Source organism: Lissotriton helveticus, chromosome 4_1 (genome assembly GCF_964261635.1).
Source record: "Lissotriton helveticus chromosome 4_1, aLisHel1.1, whole genome shotgun sequence".
NCBI lineage: Eukaryota > Metazoa > Chordata > Amphibia > Caudata > Salamandridae > Lissotriton > Lissotriton helveticus.
The window spans coordinates 1,310,111,396-1,310,127,079 of NC_136063.1; the positions used below are offsets into that span (position 1 = coordinate 1,310,111,396).

The 15,684-nt window shown below is 43.2% G+C and overlaps 1 protein-coding gene across 3 annotated transcripts in view; it reads left to right on the top strand.

Moving 5' to 3' along the window:
- Positions 1-15,684, top strand: part of HIVEP1 (HIVEP zinc finger 1) — a 530,052-nt gene that overhangs the window by 441,247 nt on the left and 73,121 nt on the right. The window lies entirely within an intron of this gene.

A 15,684-nucleotide genomic window follows, 5' to 3' on the forward strand; every position in this document is an offset into this window, starting at 1 on the left:
GTGGATGTATGCGCTACGTTATGATTTCACTTTGAATCCTCTGTTTACAAGTCTCATGAATGAAAAGGCAAGGGATGGGGGTGTAAAAACTCACTTTGTACCGCCTGATTTTTCATATCTATTGGGATTTATACAGGGCGAGGTGTGACTGAGCTTTCATTATCATCCCGCGTTTGCAACATATTGCAGATGTGTGTGATGCTTGGAGCCATGCAGTATGTCCAAACGTTTCCTCTTTCTACTTTGCTACATGCCAGAAAACCTTTACCTACTTTTATGAACTGTAAAATGACTCAGCGTGGCAAATATTTAGTAATGAGGAAGAGAAATTGGGACCGAAATAGAGGAATTGTAAATGGGACCGTGGCAGAGAGAAATGTGTATGGGAAAAAGGGAGGATAAATGGAGTAGAGGTAAGCAAACTATCAAGGGAGTTGGGAAATGGGTGATACATATAAAGGAATAAGGGGGAAAAAAAGATAGGTAATGCAGGCGTGAGAAAAGTGGTTCGAATGAGTGGAAGAAGAGAGAAAGTATGAAAGGAAACAACAAAAAAGAGACTCAGTGAGAAGTGCACGAAGAAACACATGAAATGAGAAATTTGATGTAGATGGACAAAAAGAATCGGACGGAAGTCAACATGTATATGGAAGAAGGGGTGGAAGCGAGAGAGAGGAAAAAGCAAAGAATGGGACAGAATAAAGGGTGCAAAAGGGAGGTTGAGCAAGAAAAGTAAAACTAGAGAAGCTACAGAAGGGAGGAAATTGGATTAATGAGAGAAGGTGTAAAGGGGTAGGATGGGAAGGTGAGAGGAAAGGGGCAGGGGAGAAAGGTCAATAAAAAGGGTAAGAAGAGAAAAGGCTGGCAAGGTATATAGCGTGTTTATCTTTAAAACAATGAGAACAGGAGGACAGAAAAGAAGTGCCCTGAAAAAGGAAAGCAAGTAAAGTATTATAGTTATCAAAACTTCAGCGCATCTTGAGACTTGGCCTGTGCTTCTTTGAATCTGCATAGTACAAATGCCATTTCTGTGTTTCTTACGAATAGATCCAGATGACAAAATCTCCCTGTCAGTGCATATTGTGACAACTTTGAACATGTTCCATCCTTTGTCCTTTCTAGTGTATAAATGCCTCCATGACCCAGTTCTCACCGATCATCTCAAAAATGCAGTGTCTTGTAAAACTTAAATATGTTCTCCCATTTGTTAAACGGATATAAGATTTATCCTACCCTACGTTCTGAATATTTTGATCTCATTAAAATATGCAGAGTGAGCCTGCATCTGCACAAGTTGTGTATTAAAAAAAAAATACGCGGGAACTGTTGCTTGTAGATGTTCGCGAAGCATGCTATTTCCACCTGAGCTTGAGGGGGCAGTTTGTTCAGAGCTCTGGTCAAGGGAGTAGGCAAAACATTAAAATACCTCCACTTTTAACTAAAGCTGTTATGGCACCAAACAAGCAAGTCAAGTCATTGCGACCCTCCCCAGAGGAGCTCTCTCGTCTCTTCCATCCAAGCAGCTATGCTTTTATCCTTATATCCACCCACTGATAGCCATCGTTTCACCTTTACATTCTGTCATCCATTCATTCCTTCATCCATCAATCAGTCTTTCACCATTGTCTGTCCATTCATTTGACTGCCCTTACATATCCAAATCTATTCAACCTTCTCCAAACTTATCCAACAAACCTGTCCATCCATCCTTTGTCATCCATCCCTCCATCCACCCTTTGCCATCCTGCACATATTACGCAGCAAAGATCCTAGCCAGGATAGAGGTGACTTAATTTTTCTCATTCACCCACCCTTTCACCCATACATCCACTCATCCATCCATCCACCCTTCACTCATTCATCCATCTGCCATCCTGCCACACACCCTTTCCATCCATCCATCCTCTCTTTCAATCCACCCATCCTCCCTTTCACTCAGACATCCACTCTTCCACCCACCTTCCCTTTCACTTATCCACCCTTCCATCCATCCATCCATTCGCTCATCCATCCTTTCGCTCATCCATCCTTTCGCTCTTCTACATCCATCTTCCCTTTTACTCCATCATCCTTCCTTTCACTCATCCATCCAGCCACCCTTTCACTCATCCATCCTTTGACGCAACCACCCATATATCCATCCATCCACCCACCCATCCAAACCATCCATTCGTTCATCCACCCATCCATTCACCCTTTCTCAGTCATTCACCCACTCTTTCACACACCCATCCATCCTTTCACCAATCCACCCACTCTATACTCCCATCTTCCCTTTTACTCATCCATCCTCCCTTTCACTCTTCCGTCCATCCAGCCGTTCTCTTTCATCCATATAAACCGCCATCCACCAGTCAACCCACCCTTTCACTCATCCATCCATCCACCTGTTCACTCATTCATCCATATAGCCAGCCATCCACCAATCAACCCACCCTTTCACTCAGCCGTTCATCCACTCCTTCCCTTAGCAATCCATCCTTTCACTCAGCCATCCATCCACCCTTTCACTCAGCCATCCATCCTTTAACTCATCCATCTACCTACCCTTCCATCCACCCATCCATGCATCCTTTCACTCTTCCATCCTTCAACCCATTTTTTCACTTATTCATCTTGCCATCTTTCCATTTAGCTGTTCACTCACCCATCCACCTTTTCACCCACACATCATCCAATCCATCTTCCACTCACTTACCCACCAACACTTTCTTGTAAATAATGAGTCTTTTACTGCCTAGCTGCAGACAAGAGGTCCATCAAGAACGGTAGCTGCTAAAGCGGGAGGGGCGGTGGGGTGTTCACGACGCCTCCAGCACCCCTATAGGATAAAATTAATCAGACGATGAATGAGCATGCCCTTCCATTCACTGAAAGGGAGAAGTCGAAAAAACTGGACTGCTGCCGAGGAGCCCTGTGGTCTTGCTGGCTAACTTTACTTTTTTAGCTCTTTCTGTTGCGCAGTCCTGTGTGATGAATGACCTTTTGAACAACAAGACAGCACACCAATCTGGCCGTCAACAGCGGCCAGTGTAGAGGTTTTTGGATCCTTCGCAACTGTCACTCACCTTCTTCTACATTGGTTGCCTGCACAACGTCCTTCAGTTGACCTTAATTCTCATCTGAAGATTATTCCACAGACCCTGCAGCCTACATGCGGTGGGTTCTTAATCAGCACACAGGCTTGTAGAGATTTGGTTTTCTCCTGTTCGTTTGCAGTTGACAGTTCACTGGAAATCCCCACTCTTTCTTTTATGTGTGTTTTTTGACGAGGAGTCAATCTCATCCGGATATTTTTGGTAAAACCCTAAACTGTTCTCCATGAAACATTTTTGATACCGCTGCTCTAGGAAGATATTTCTGTCTTGCTTGCTATGAGCTCTGAGTTATTACATTATATCCTTTCCTCAAAGCCCCTGGGAAATTTAAATGAAAAAACTAGTTGCAGAAAAATCTGAGAACATTGAGAAATAAAGCTATTTGTCGACTGCCTTTACGAGAATACATTGAAATGATTTGATCAAATTGCTAAGGAGGTTGACATAGATATTAAATAAGCAGTACAGTTTTGTTTTAAAAAAAAAAAAAACAATAACGTGTATTATACGTTCCAAATAAAAACAAACTTCACTAAAGACTCCTATTCCTTAGGTCCAGAACACGGCATTTCATAGGCGATGTCATCATTTTTTGTTTCCTTCCTTTACGTCTAATTCGAACGAAGTGTGCAGTATTGTCACTATATCAACACTACATTACACTTCTGGGTTTCCACAGTGCAAGTGTACGTTCGTTTTCATGTCGATAAATACAATTTAAATGCCCCATGGTGGTAGATGAAATAAAATATAGATTCTTCCTCTAAAGTGAAGTTTTTATTTTGAAGCAATCTCATCACTTCAAAAGGTACCTAGAATTTGGATGTCTGGGGACTCTAGGAACCACCTGGATGAGCATGCGTGAACTTCCACAACATTTTAATCCAACAGTTCACAGATAGTTGGCCAAAAGTCTTCTTGAAGTAACTTTAGTCCATGTTTGGCTAGTGCAGACTGAGCTCAAAGCTTCCCTCCACCAGAGGTAACGTGGATGCATGATGAAGCGTGCATTCAACTGGCTTAGGAAAGAAAAAGCTTAAGGCTGCAGCTAATACGCTAGTATTTAAAAAAAAAAAATAGTAAACATTTAAGGACTATACGTCACAAAAAGTTTCAGGTAGAAAGGATAGGAGGACACTATCACTGGTTGCAAGTATTTTATTACACTCAGTGGGAATGTTTGTTACACCTGAAAGCCATGCAAGTCTATGAGAAGAGAGGCAAAGACAAGAAACCCTCCTAATACTTGCAGGATTCTTTTGAATACAGATCAGGACCATGCCCGGGTGCATGTTGGCCAGGCTAAGTTTCATGTGAGGATCGGCCCTGGCAGGAAATTATTTTTTTCTGCCTCTTTATCCTGTTTTACTGGAGGTATTTTTATAGAGCAAAGCTAACCCCAGAGAGCAGCAGAGCAATTATGCTGGATAGGAATTATGCGTGAAGACTTCAGAAGCACGAATGGACATTCGCAAGACCTCTACTGTGATGACGTGTTCAGGCCGTAATGCAAAAAAATGTTCTAACAGTGCATGTGTCTGGAGGCAGGGAAGGGAGACTAGGCTAGTGGTGGGAAAATGTGATGGTAGAAGGGGAGGATTTTAAATAATTTCCTGTGTGTGTGTGTGTGTGTGAAGTATGAGGACCCGTCCGGAATTTCCTTGACTTGGGAATCTTGAATTTCATCAAGTAAGTGTCACTGGTTAGATTAGATTAGATTAAAGTTTATAAAGCCCTTGGTTACTCCAACGCAATGTCCCTGCACTGAGACATCTCAGCCTAACAGCAGAGCCGAACCCTCCCCCCCCCTCCCGAAACACCAGATCCCAGCATAGAGCACTCTGTCCGCAGCAACAGCGCTTATCACAAGTCCCCTGGTGATGACTAAAAGAAGCAAGTCTGTTTTCTGTGAAACATCGCTTCAGACGGATGCATCTTCAGTTCCAAAGGCACCTTGTTCCAAGCTTTGGCTGCTGAGAAGCTAAAGGATCGTCTCCAAAACGTGGTTTTTGAACTTTTGGTAAGCTAGAGATGGAAATTTGTTCAACCAGTTGATCAGATATATGGGTAAGGATGGGCGTGAAAATGAGTATAATTTGTACTATAACATAGTAGATCTCGTAATATGAATTATTTCATGCGGCTGGTGAGAGCTGTACTATCTGGCATTTACTTTTGTATTTAGGATACACTAGACCAATTAATCTTAGAAGGGCGGCTCGTCCTTTGCAGAGTCTTTAAGGGCGGTGGATATATATCTCAGTGGTTTTTCTGTGCCGTGCCCCACTCCAGACCTACATTCTGGGACCCATGATGCTGCAATCAGTGATAATACAAAATATCAATTGAAGAGTTGGTGCTCTTTGCAGAAGAACAGTTGCTTTGCTGGTAATTTAGATGTGATGGGCCAGTCAACTCTCATAAGTTCAAGATTCACCCTCCTACCTTGCACCACCCAAGGTTCTGCCCTTAGAATAGGAATGGAGAGGCAAATCTGTAATGTGGAGAAAGAGGACTAGGGACAGAAAAAAGGCATCATTGGTAGCAGCCTTGATAACAGTCCTTGCACATCCAGTGGAGCGATTCAACACAGGTCATGGAATATTTTTAAAGTATTTCCTCATTAATATTGGACTTAAATTACCAAATGTTTAACAAGTAGCACAATACATATTCTTGCCAGAGGCTACATTATGTTGTTGAAGAGTCAAGGGAGGGGCAAAAACCCTCCCACTGCTCGGAAGCATTCAGCAACTATTGAGTTAATGGAATATTAGGATAATGCCACTCATAGTCTCTGATATGAGGTGAGGAGCAACGAATCACAAACAAGAAGTTCGAGGGTTAAAACTGTGAGGGGTGATGGGAAATGGAAAATCGACTCAAAATGTGGCCAAAAACAGTTTGTCTTTGAAGGGAAAGAAGTTAAAAAAAAAAAAGTGATGGACTGCAAAGGAATACAAACTCAGTGCAAAGCTGGAACCCTACAACTATCCAAAATGTTGAAGAAAGGTATGATCCCTACTGTCTCCACTTTAATAGTCCCAAATTAATGTACCAATGTCTGAAAGACCCACTCTTTGTTGGCTCCAGCTGCTACCAACCTAGCCGTCAGATCCATGTTCTGCCTCCAACTGGGTGTCAGTGGTTATATTTGTAAGCCAGAGTTAGGGTCTGTGACGACATTTTGTGTTGAGCACCATTAATTGCGGGTCATGACACTACGTCTGATGCCTCTTTACTTCTCCAGTGTTGTGGATCACAAGGTTGCAGTAAAGTGGGGAGAGGTTGTGCCCCAATGGCTAGAGCGTCCGACCTCGAAGCTGAAGAACCGGGTTCGAGTCTCGACAGTGACGCTCGCCATCCTGTGATTTTGGGTAAATCACTTAATCGCACCGTGCCTAACAAAATGAATGTGTTTGTCTGTAACGCAACCAATGCTCATGTAAATCTCTCTGATACCTTCAAGTCAATTTTGCGCTATATAAAACTCCAAAAAAGGCTAATCTGATAGTTAAATATCAGAAATACTTGAGCTTTGAAGCACTAGTCTCTCAGTAGCATTTAAGCCCTCCCTGGACCAAAGTCATTGAGATAGACGCCATTGGAAAGAACACTTATAATAAAACAGGCGGCAGTGGCTTCTTCTTCGATATAAAGGACCTCTTATGGTTCTTACTTTCTCATTGACCCACTTCCATCAACGTCACCATATATGAGGTAAGAAGCTTTAGAACTTGGGATTAGAATACCCTGCATGGTTGACGACTACAAGAGAAAGGAACTGAGCACGTTGCGCTCAGTATTGCATTGCCAAAGGGTTCACAACATCCAGAGAAGCATGACTACTAAAATAGTTCAGGAAGATCCGAAAAACCTTAAGAAAAATCTGCCATAGAGTGTGAATTTGTTTATTAATACATGGAGCGTGAGTAAAACAGGAAGCTTAACGCCAATTACAAGGGGAGTTTGTGCTGTGGAAGATGTTGTCATTCATTGTCAAGAAGGTGGTGAGCCGTTTTAAAAGTAGTACATTGATAGGGAAAACTAAGGAGAGTTGCCATATATTGTTAATCTCTTGCTTCTGTGGGTGCAGCCTGGCTGAGGTTTGCATTATAGGAGCGTGCATGCACGAGAATGCAGGTATTGGCGCATACAAGGTTTGATCCTCCTCTTTGCTGCTGCCATCATTCTACCTGCACACAACGCTTACCTGCACTATAAAAATGTAATTGGAGTGTGCTTGCTCCTTTTCATGTGTGAATAAAAATTCCTAGGCAGTTAAAATATAGGCAAACAAGTGACATAAAATGACAGCGGAGAAAGAAAAATCAAGAAAAATTATATAAAAACAACCATAATTTTAATGAACACAGTTAAAAATCATACAGTTTACTAACTTTCAAAAACCGTATGATGACAAAACAATAATTAAAAACCATACACTTCATACAAAGATATTTAGTCATAAAATAAGGACACCCCGGCAACTTAATATCGTTGGTGTCCAAGAACAGTGGCGAATGAAACTCAACTGTTCAGGGGGTCCTTGTTTTTCTCAATCCTTTGCTCCTTTTCATGCCACACTTTTAAATTGTTTTTAATTCCTCTTGGGTTCTGGTTTGTGTCCTGCGCTACGCTGCCGGTGTCTCTGTGCTATGGGGCGGTAGCTCAGGGGGACTCTCGCTAATGTTTTTTGGCGCTGACACTAGGAGGACGCCATTTTAGAAAGTCGGCGCTCTAGTGGTCAGGCTCACAGGGGGCATTTAAACGAACGTCACACGCACGCGCAGCGCCTACAAGGTTTGATCCTCCTCTTTTCTGCTACCATCATTCTGCCTGCACACAGCGCTTACCTGCACTATAAAAATTTAATTGGAGTGTATTTGCTCCTTTTCATGCCACACTTTTAAACTGTTTTTAATTCCTCTTGGGTTCTGCTTTGGTCCCGCGCTACGCTGCCGGTGATCTCTGTGCTATGGGGCGGTAGCTCAGGGGGACTCTCGCTAATGTTTTTTGCCGTAGACACTAGGAGGACGCCATTTTGGAAAGTCTGCGCTCTAATGGTCAGGCTCACAGGGGGCATTTAAATGAACGCTGCACGGACGTGCGCAGCGGGCGCGCCTAAAGCAAGCCCGTCTGCGCCCGTCAGCGTCCCGGATGCGGCCAACGCCAGCCCTGCTGTCCGTCCAAGGGGGGGCTCTCTGTCCCGAAGGTACTACATGGGAGATGTCCTTTGCGACTTGCCGGCCACTGTGTCCTGTTCATCCCATAGTTGGGCTATGGAGCCGGCTCCGCGTGCGCCCTCTTCAGTATGTGGCTATACGCTGAACCCTCCTATTCCATTCATCGAGGCCAGTCGGCCGGTTCATCAGGTCAAAGACTCTCCTATCCAGGCAGCCCTGATCAATGTCCGTTCACTTAAAAAACATCATGTGGACATTTTTGATCTTTTAACGGACTGTACCTTAGATATGTTGTTTTTGACCGAGACCTGGCTCGATGCCTCTTCCGACCCGATTGTCTAGTTGGCCATTCCCATGGGCTATAAGATATTTAGAGAAGACCGGCCGGAAGGGCGAGGGGGAGGCGTAGCTGTAGTCTTCAGGAATACCTGGGACCTATGTGTAGGAGACTCAACGGCTTGGAGCAGCTGTGAGATTTTGGATTTTAATATACGCCTTTCAGCCCACTACACTTTGGGTGCTTCCCTTATTTACAGATCCCCAGGCCCAATGGGTTCTTTTCTTCAGAGCTGTGGGGATGCTATTGCTACTCGAGCTGTCAGATTCTCCCATTATGTGGTTCTGGGAGATCTCAACATCCATCTAGATCAACCAGACACTAAGGAGGTTACTGACTTCCTGGATATTTTGGATCTCGCACAAATGTCGCAGCATGTTAAGTTACCTACACATCAGGCTGGTCATTTGCTGGATCCAATTTGTACTAACTTTCCCATCTCAGTACATGATCCGAGTCCTGTTTCATGGTCTGATCATTTTATCTCCCACTTCTCCTGGATGGCTGCGAATGCAGAAATGGTAGCTCTGCCCCCCCCCCCCCAAAGGGCAGCCTTTGGTAAAATTGACCCTCAGAAATTTACTCAGGCCCTTGATCAGATTAGGCACACCTTATCTGGAGATTTTGAGGAAAGCCTGTTAGGGTTTACGAATTGGGTGTCTCAGGCAGTGGAATCTGTGACCTCTTTCCGGACCTGCAAGCCTGCCAGAAACTCACCGTCCAAGCCCTGGTTTAATGCCACTCTGAAAGGACTTAAACATGAGTGCAAGGCTTTGGAAAGGATCTGGCGCAGATGTAATTACTGCCCTATGCCTAAATTGAACCTGAGAGCTATGCAGAAAACATACTACAAAGCAATAACAATTGCCAAAGGGCAGTTCTACGTGGCACGCATTGAGTCTGCTGGGAGTAACTCTAAAGAGATTTTTTCTATTGTCCAGAATTTTACCTCTCCAGCTGCTCAATTAAGAGTGATGGCCCCTTCCTCAGCCTGGTGCAATACTCTTGCTGGTGCCTTTAGGAGCAAAATCCAGTCAATTCAGGCTTCCCTCTCTCATAGGATAATCTCAAAAGTCACTCCCTGTCTTGACTTCCCGACTGTCTCCTCCGGTAAGCTATCTGATATTAGACCTGTTGTGCCTTTGGAAACTTTAAAACTTCTTCCTAGCCTTAAGTCTGGGTCACCACTGGGCCCTTGTCTGGCTAGACTTCTGGCGGCAGCAGCATCTAGTGTCTATGTTGAGGTTAATACACTTGTTAGCAGGTCCCTCCAGTCAGCTACGGTACCGCCAATCTGGAAGTTGGCGAAAATCCTGCCCCTATTGAAAAAGCCTTTTTTGGATCACAGTAATCCAGCGAATTACCGCCCCATCTCTCTTCTCCCTGCTGTTGCCACAGTCTGTGAGAAAATCGTTAACAAGCAATTAACAGAAATTGTGGAGAGTGAGGCTCTACTACATCCCGCTCAGTATGGATTTGATCCACCCATAGCACTGAAACTGTATTAGTTGAAGTGTCTGAAGCTATTCAAGAGTGCTTGGATGCGGGCGGTAGAGCGACCCTTGTTCTGTTGGACCTCTCTGCAGCGTTCGACACTGTGCCGCATGACCTTCTTCTGGCACGGTTAGCGGGGATTGGTGTCTCTGGCACTGTGTGTGCTTGGCTGAAGTCTTTCTTGGAAGGCCGTACTGAGCAGATATGGCTTCCCCCGTGTTCTTCCCTTCCTCAACCTGTCACGACCGGGGTTCCACAGGGCTCTGTCCTTAGCCCGCTCCTCTTTAATATCTATGTTACACCTTTGATATACTTGGCGGAGGAACTAGGAGCTAAGGTTATGGCCTATGCTGATGATACCCAGCTGCTTTTTACCTGGGACAAGAGCTCACTCTCTGTCTTAGCGGCCCAGCATTGCCTTGCTACAGTGTTTGGCTAGATGGCGGATGTCCAGTTGAAATGTAATGAACAAAAGTCAGAGATTCTGCTCTTTGGCAGCTTTCCATCTAACATTCGCCAACTTTTGTGGCCTCCAGACTCATCGCTGCCATCTTCCACGGGTCAGCCAGCTAGAAATTTGGGGGTCTGGTTTGATGAGTCCCTCTCTTTTTCAACACATATCAACAAACTGACTGGCTGCTGTTTTGGCCTCATTAAAACCTTTAGGTCTTTTTTTCCACTCCTCCCGCAGGCAGTGAAAGACAGTCACCTGTGCATTGATATTATCTCGCCTGGATTATGCGAATGCAATTTATGTTGGCATTCCTGCCTACTTGTTGAAGCGACTCCAGGCCGTGCAGAAAACAGCGGCTAGACTAATGCTGGGTATCTCATCTAGGACTAGCGTACAGTCTCATCTGCGCTCTCTCCACTGGCTCCCTGTGGCGTGTAGAGTCTGGTTTAAGGCTCTAGTTTTGATCCATCGCTCAGGCCCTTCACTTGGTCCGAGTCCCTCGCTTCAAGCTTCAGCGGTTGGGAGGTAGCTCTTTTACCGTGAAGGCCAGTTCGGCCTGGAATGCACTCCCCCTGGAGCTACGCTCCATTCAGGATACAGTACTGTTCAAACGGAAACTGATGACACATTTGTTTGTTTAATTTGTTTTTTCGGTCTCTCTCCTTCTCAGTCTCTCTACTTCCATCTTACCTATGGCTACGTGCCGGGACACTCAAGAGTATCCGTGTGCGCTATAAATTATAATAACATAACATATTGTTGGGGTTAACTTGCACTGGTGGAGGGTACTGAGGCCGGAGGAAAACCTGGTTTGAAGAGTTTAACTCCTCAAGAAAAGCCCATCCCTGAGGTATAGTCAGTTATTGAATTAGTGGAACCATTTCTACACAACATGCACCAAGGAGGTACACCTGTTTTGGTCCCGGCAAGATGCTGTATTAAGCTTCTCAATGGATTCTAGGGTGTCATCTAGTGCACTGTTTCTGCCCCATAAAGTTTACACAGTTTTATGTTATTTAAGCCAACTCTAAAGCGTGGAATGGCCTCCCACTCCACATCAGAGCCTCCTCCATTATTCTTGAATGTCACAAGAAGCTGAAGGCCTGGCTTTTCCATTAACCAACCTACCATAGGCAGGGCTGGGCACACACCTCCGCAGCACCAGGATACCCTTGCAGGCGATAGTGTGCTTTATAATTACACATAGTATAATAAATCAGTTCTTTTTTATTGTACATTGTGATCAGTACACTTTACTTTCACACGCTGTTGCAGGACACACGTCTACTTTTCTTCAGCGACCCAAACAGGAATTAATTTGGTTTTCCATGAGGATTTCATTGTATAGTTAAACAGCACTTGGAAGAAGGGACTGTGTGCCCTGAAATGCATTCAGGCCAGTACTCAAACATTTGTAGAAGCCCATATCTATTCTGTATGAGAGCCAACATGCAAAAGAGCACAGGCATTGTTGTGGTTCTGCTAGATGGAGGAATTTAGTTAAGGCTGCCATGGTGGCAATAGATAAGAGGCTTGATTAAAAGAATATCATTTAGCAGCAACTGTATAGAGTTCCTTGGGTGGTCAACAAAAAAAACCTGTTCGTATAGCTTTGTAATAAAGTTGTGTTACAACTATAAAGTAATAGAGGTATTTTACTGTACTCCCAAACTTGCTTCTGCTAAGCTAATCAACCAGCTGGTCTTTACGTATAACATGCTGATTTGACAGTGAACGAGCATCAAAACTTACTGCACATCATTCATTGCTATCATGGAAAATCAGTTTGTAAATTGACAAAACGTTTGTTCGTGCAACCTAGGCACAGCTGCTCCTCCGCCAGAATTGACAAAACTGTTTGGTCTCATGATGCCTGTGTAGCTAAAGTGCAATTTATCCAACAAGTAAGGCAATTCTAGCTATAATGGGATGTATCCACCACCTGTAATGATATTTTGGCCAAAGCGGTGTGATTCCACCACAAATGAGAACATTTTAGCTGTAAAGGAATGTATCTACTATTTGTAATGACATATGGCTGTTATAACCACAAGCATGCAAGCAGTTCTGCCGTGTTTAACTTGCTGACCTTCTAAAATGCCAAGCCTAGAATAATGGCCTACAAACTTATTGGGATTTCAGAACATTGACCCCCTTCTAACATACCTATATTTGAAGCAAATGGTCAAACTCTTGATCAGTGTTATTATGCAAAGCAGGTCTTACGGCAGTGCCACCTCCCTGCAAGGGGACTACAAGGACAATGTGTCCAGTCGATATCCATGCCAAGGTCAGTGGTTATTGCATTATGGGGTGACTCAGAAGAGGACAAACTTGAAAACGGTGTATTGGAAGAGAAAAAAAGTGTAAAAGTAAAGATGGATGTCCTTGCTGTCTTCTGCGAACAGTGGGCGGCATGAGTCAGCCTGCATTGAATGGTGAATTCCTTCGGGAGTATGACTCTCTCGTTCTTAAGTTCTCGCAACTCAATATTATTCTAAGTATAACGAAAACCGAGTTCGTCTATTTTAAGCACAAATTGATTTGTTCCTATTCGGAAGAAATAACACGAATGAGTCACCCATTGGAAAGAGTCTACTGATCGTATAAAAAGCAACATGACTCTTTTTACATAGCCATAGGTTTTATGTGTTTTATTGTACCCGTAAGCTCCCACGTTAGTCTAGTTTCAATGCCAGAATCCATCTGATGTGAAGAAACATAAGCTTCTTTTATAAGTTAAATTACTATGTTGTTTACTCATGTTTGTGTAACGTGCACGATTTTGTTACATCGTAATGAGCAAGAGAATGTGCATATTTGTGCCACTTGTCGGAACAGCCCTATCGCAAAATACACACAAAGTTGTGAGTTCTGAAGGAGAAGTTGGAAAGATAGTTACGTAAATCATTTATAATGAAATTACAAGGAGAGTAATTCAGGACTGATTGCAAAACTAAGGTCAATTTAGGATTGATTGGAAAGAGTGATACACATATCATTGGGAAATAAGTGAAAGTAATGGCCACCATGATGACTGCCACTGTAGATAAAGTGATGTAGATTATCAAGATTTAGAAAATGTGTGAAGAAGCCAAAATGAACATCTGGAAATGCTAATAGTGCATATGTGCAAATATTTCACCTTTTTAGGGAATCTGGCATATCACACCTCTAAACAGCCCAGTGCCTTCCCAGTGTCACCATCTCCCGATGCAAGTCGTGGCATGATTGGATAGACGTATCATTAATGTGCCGAATTAAATTGATGGATAATGGTTTTCCACACCAAATGGACAATGAGATGGAAACTTCAGAGGGGTGTGCTGGGAAAATACAATGAGTCTGCGGCCTCCTCTGTGTCTCTCCGATGTTCTTCAACAGTGGCGATAGATTCATATTAGGTGCCACAGGTTTCCTCAGGTCACTTTTAGTGAACACAAAATAGTACAATGTAGTAATATATATATATATAGTTTGCCAATGTGAGTGGTGCCATCTATTACGTGAGGTCAGTCATTCAGAAACGTCTGCCGTAAGGTGCTTCATGAGCTTGTTATCGCTGTCAATTTATTAATACGGTCTTCCTTCATTCTTCATTGTCGGAGTTGCAGTATCATAGATGGAAGAAAACCTGCCTGGAAAACAAGTTACTTTTGTGAAATGATTTAAAACAGGACCCACGTGTTCCCTCTTCTCGCCACTTTATGCATCTGATGCTTTGATATGTATTTCTTGCGTTCTCAAAAAGCAGAACGTGTACAGAAAGACTTAGTCTTTGAAATGGAGCTGGGGCCAAGGATGTGTGTGCGCTTTCAATCTCCAGTGGGAAATATGATGGCAAACATAAAAGCATGGGGAACATTTTTTTTATGAACTTCCCATTTGATTTTCTTTTTTTCTTCTGATGTTCTATTCTTGCTCTGTGAACCTTTGATAAGCCTTGGATCTGTTGTGGGTGAAGAAGGCAGCCTGGGTCTCCATGATTAAAATGTATTCTGATTTTCAAATTTGGCATGTTATTTCTCATGGTCATTTCATATTTTTATCAAAGTCCTTTCGAACCTGATAATATTTTCTATTGACCTCTTTAATCAGGGTCTCGTCTTTTCTTATCTGTGCTACTGTTCCTGTATAATCTTCACCAGAAGCCTTCTAATTTCTAATTCGGCGTTATTAAAGAAAACAATTACAAATCCTTCAAAAAGATGAGGTTAAATGTATCTACCAGTGTCCTTCAGAGCTCATTTCCTAGGAATATGTTTTCTCGGCCTACTTGTTCTGAAATCTAAACAGGGTCACCCAAGAGTGCTTTTCGATGATGTCACAATGAATAAAATTTAGATCGTGAATTGGGATTTTTGAGGTATATGGAATAACGTGGTAAAGAATCACAGCTCAGAAATGTCCACAAGCCTCTGTCAGTAAAATGCACAAGCGTCTAGCAGTGGGATGCACAATCTTCCTACCATGTTAGGTACAAGCCCAGTTCAGTAAGAGGTTTGATCATTTGGAGAGCACACACACTTTAAACCTTATGGTACTCATTCACATTAATATAACTTTACTTGTGGGACGGTACCTTCCACGTACATTTCCTGTATTATTAGCAACACTTGGGGGGTGGTTGGCTGGATTATGCCCAAAAGCTTCAGTGCCAAGTGGCAATGGTGCTGGAAGGATCCCATCTGTCTAAACCTTTTGCTGCACTTCTTTTTTGACATCCACTGGAGGCTAATGCCTTCTGTTTTACTTCCACCACTATGTTTTACTGTAAATGGACACATCCATTCCCCCCTGGAGAGTTCCCATGGGTGAATGTGAATGGCCATACAACAGTGAGGCCTGCCCCTGTTGATCTGTGTCTGGAAGTATCAAAGTTATCTGTACTGGACCTCTTGCACAGCTTTTAAAAGCAGATTAACAAAGCTTTCCTACTGTTGTGACACTTGCTGGTGGCACCCTCTGTCTAATAAGCCTCAGTATCAATACATTCGTTTTTCTTTAACCCTTTTGGTTGCCAGGTTGACATGAAAATATCTTGGGGTTTGTACCTTTTTGTCTAAACCTCTTTTAGAAAGCTATTTTGGCTAGTTTTTTCTATAAACTTATATT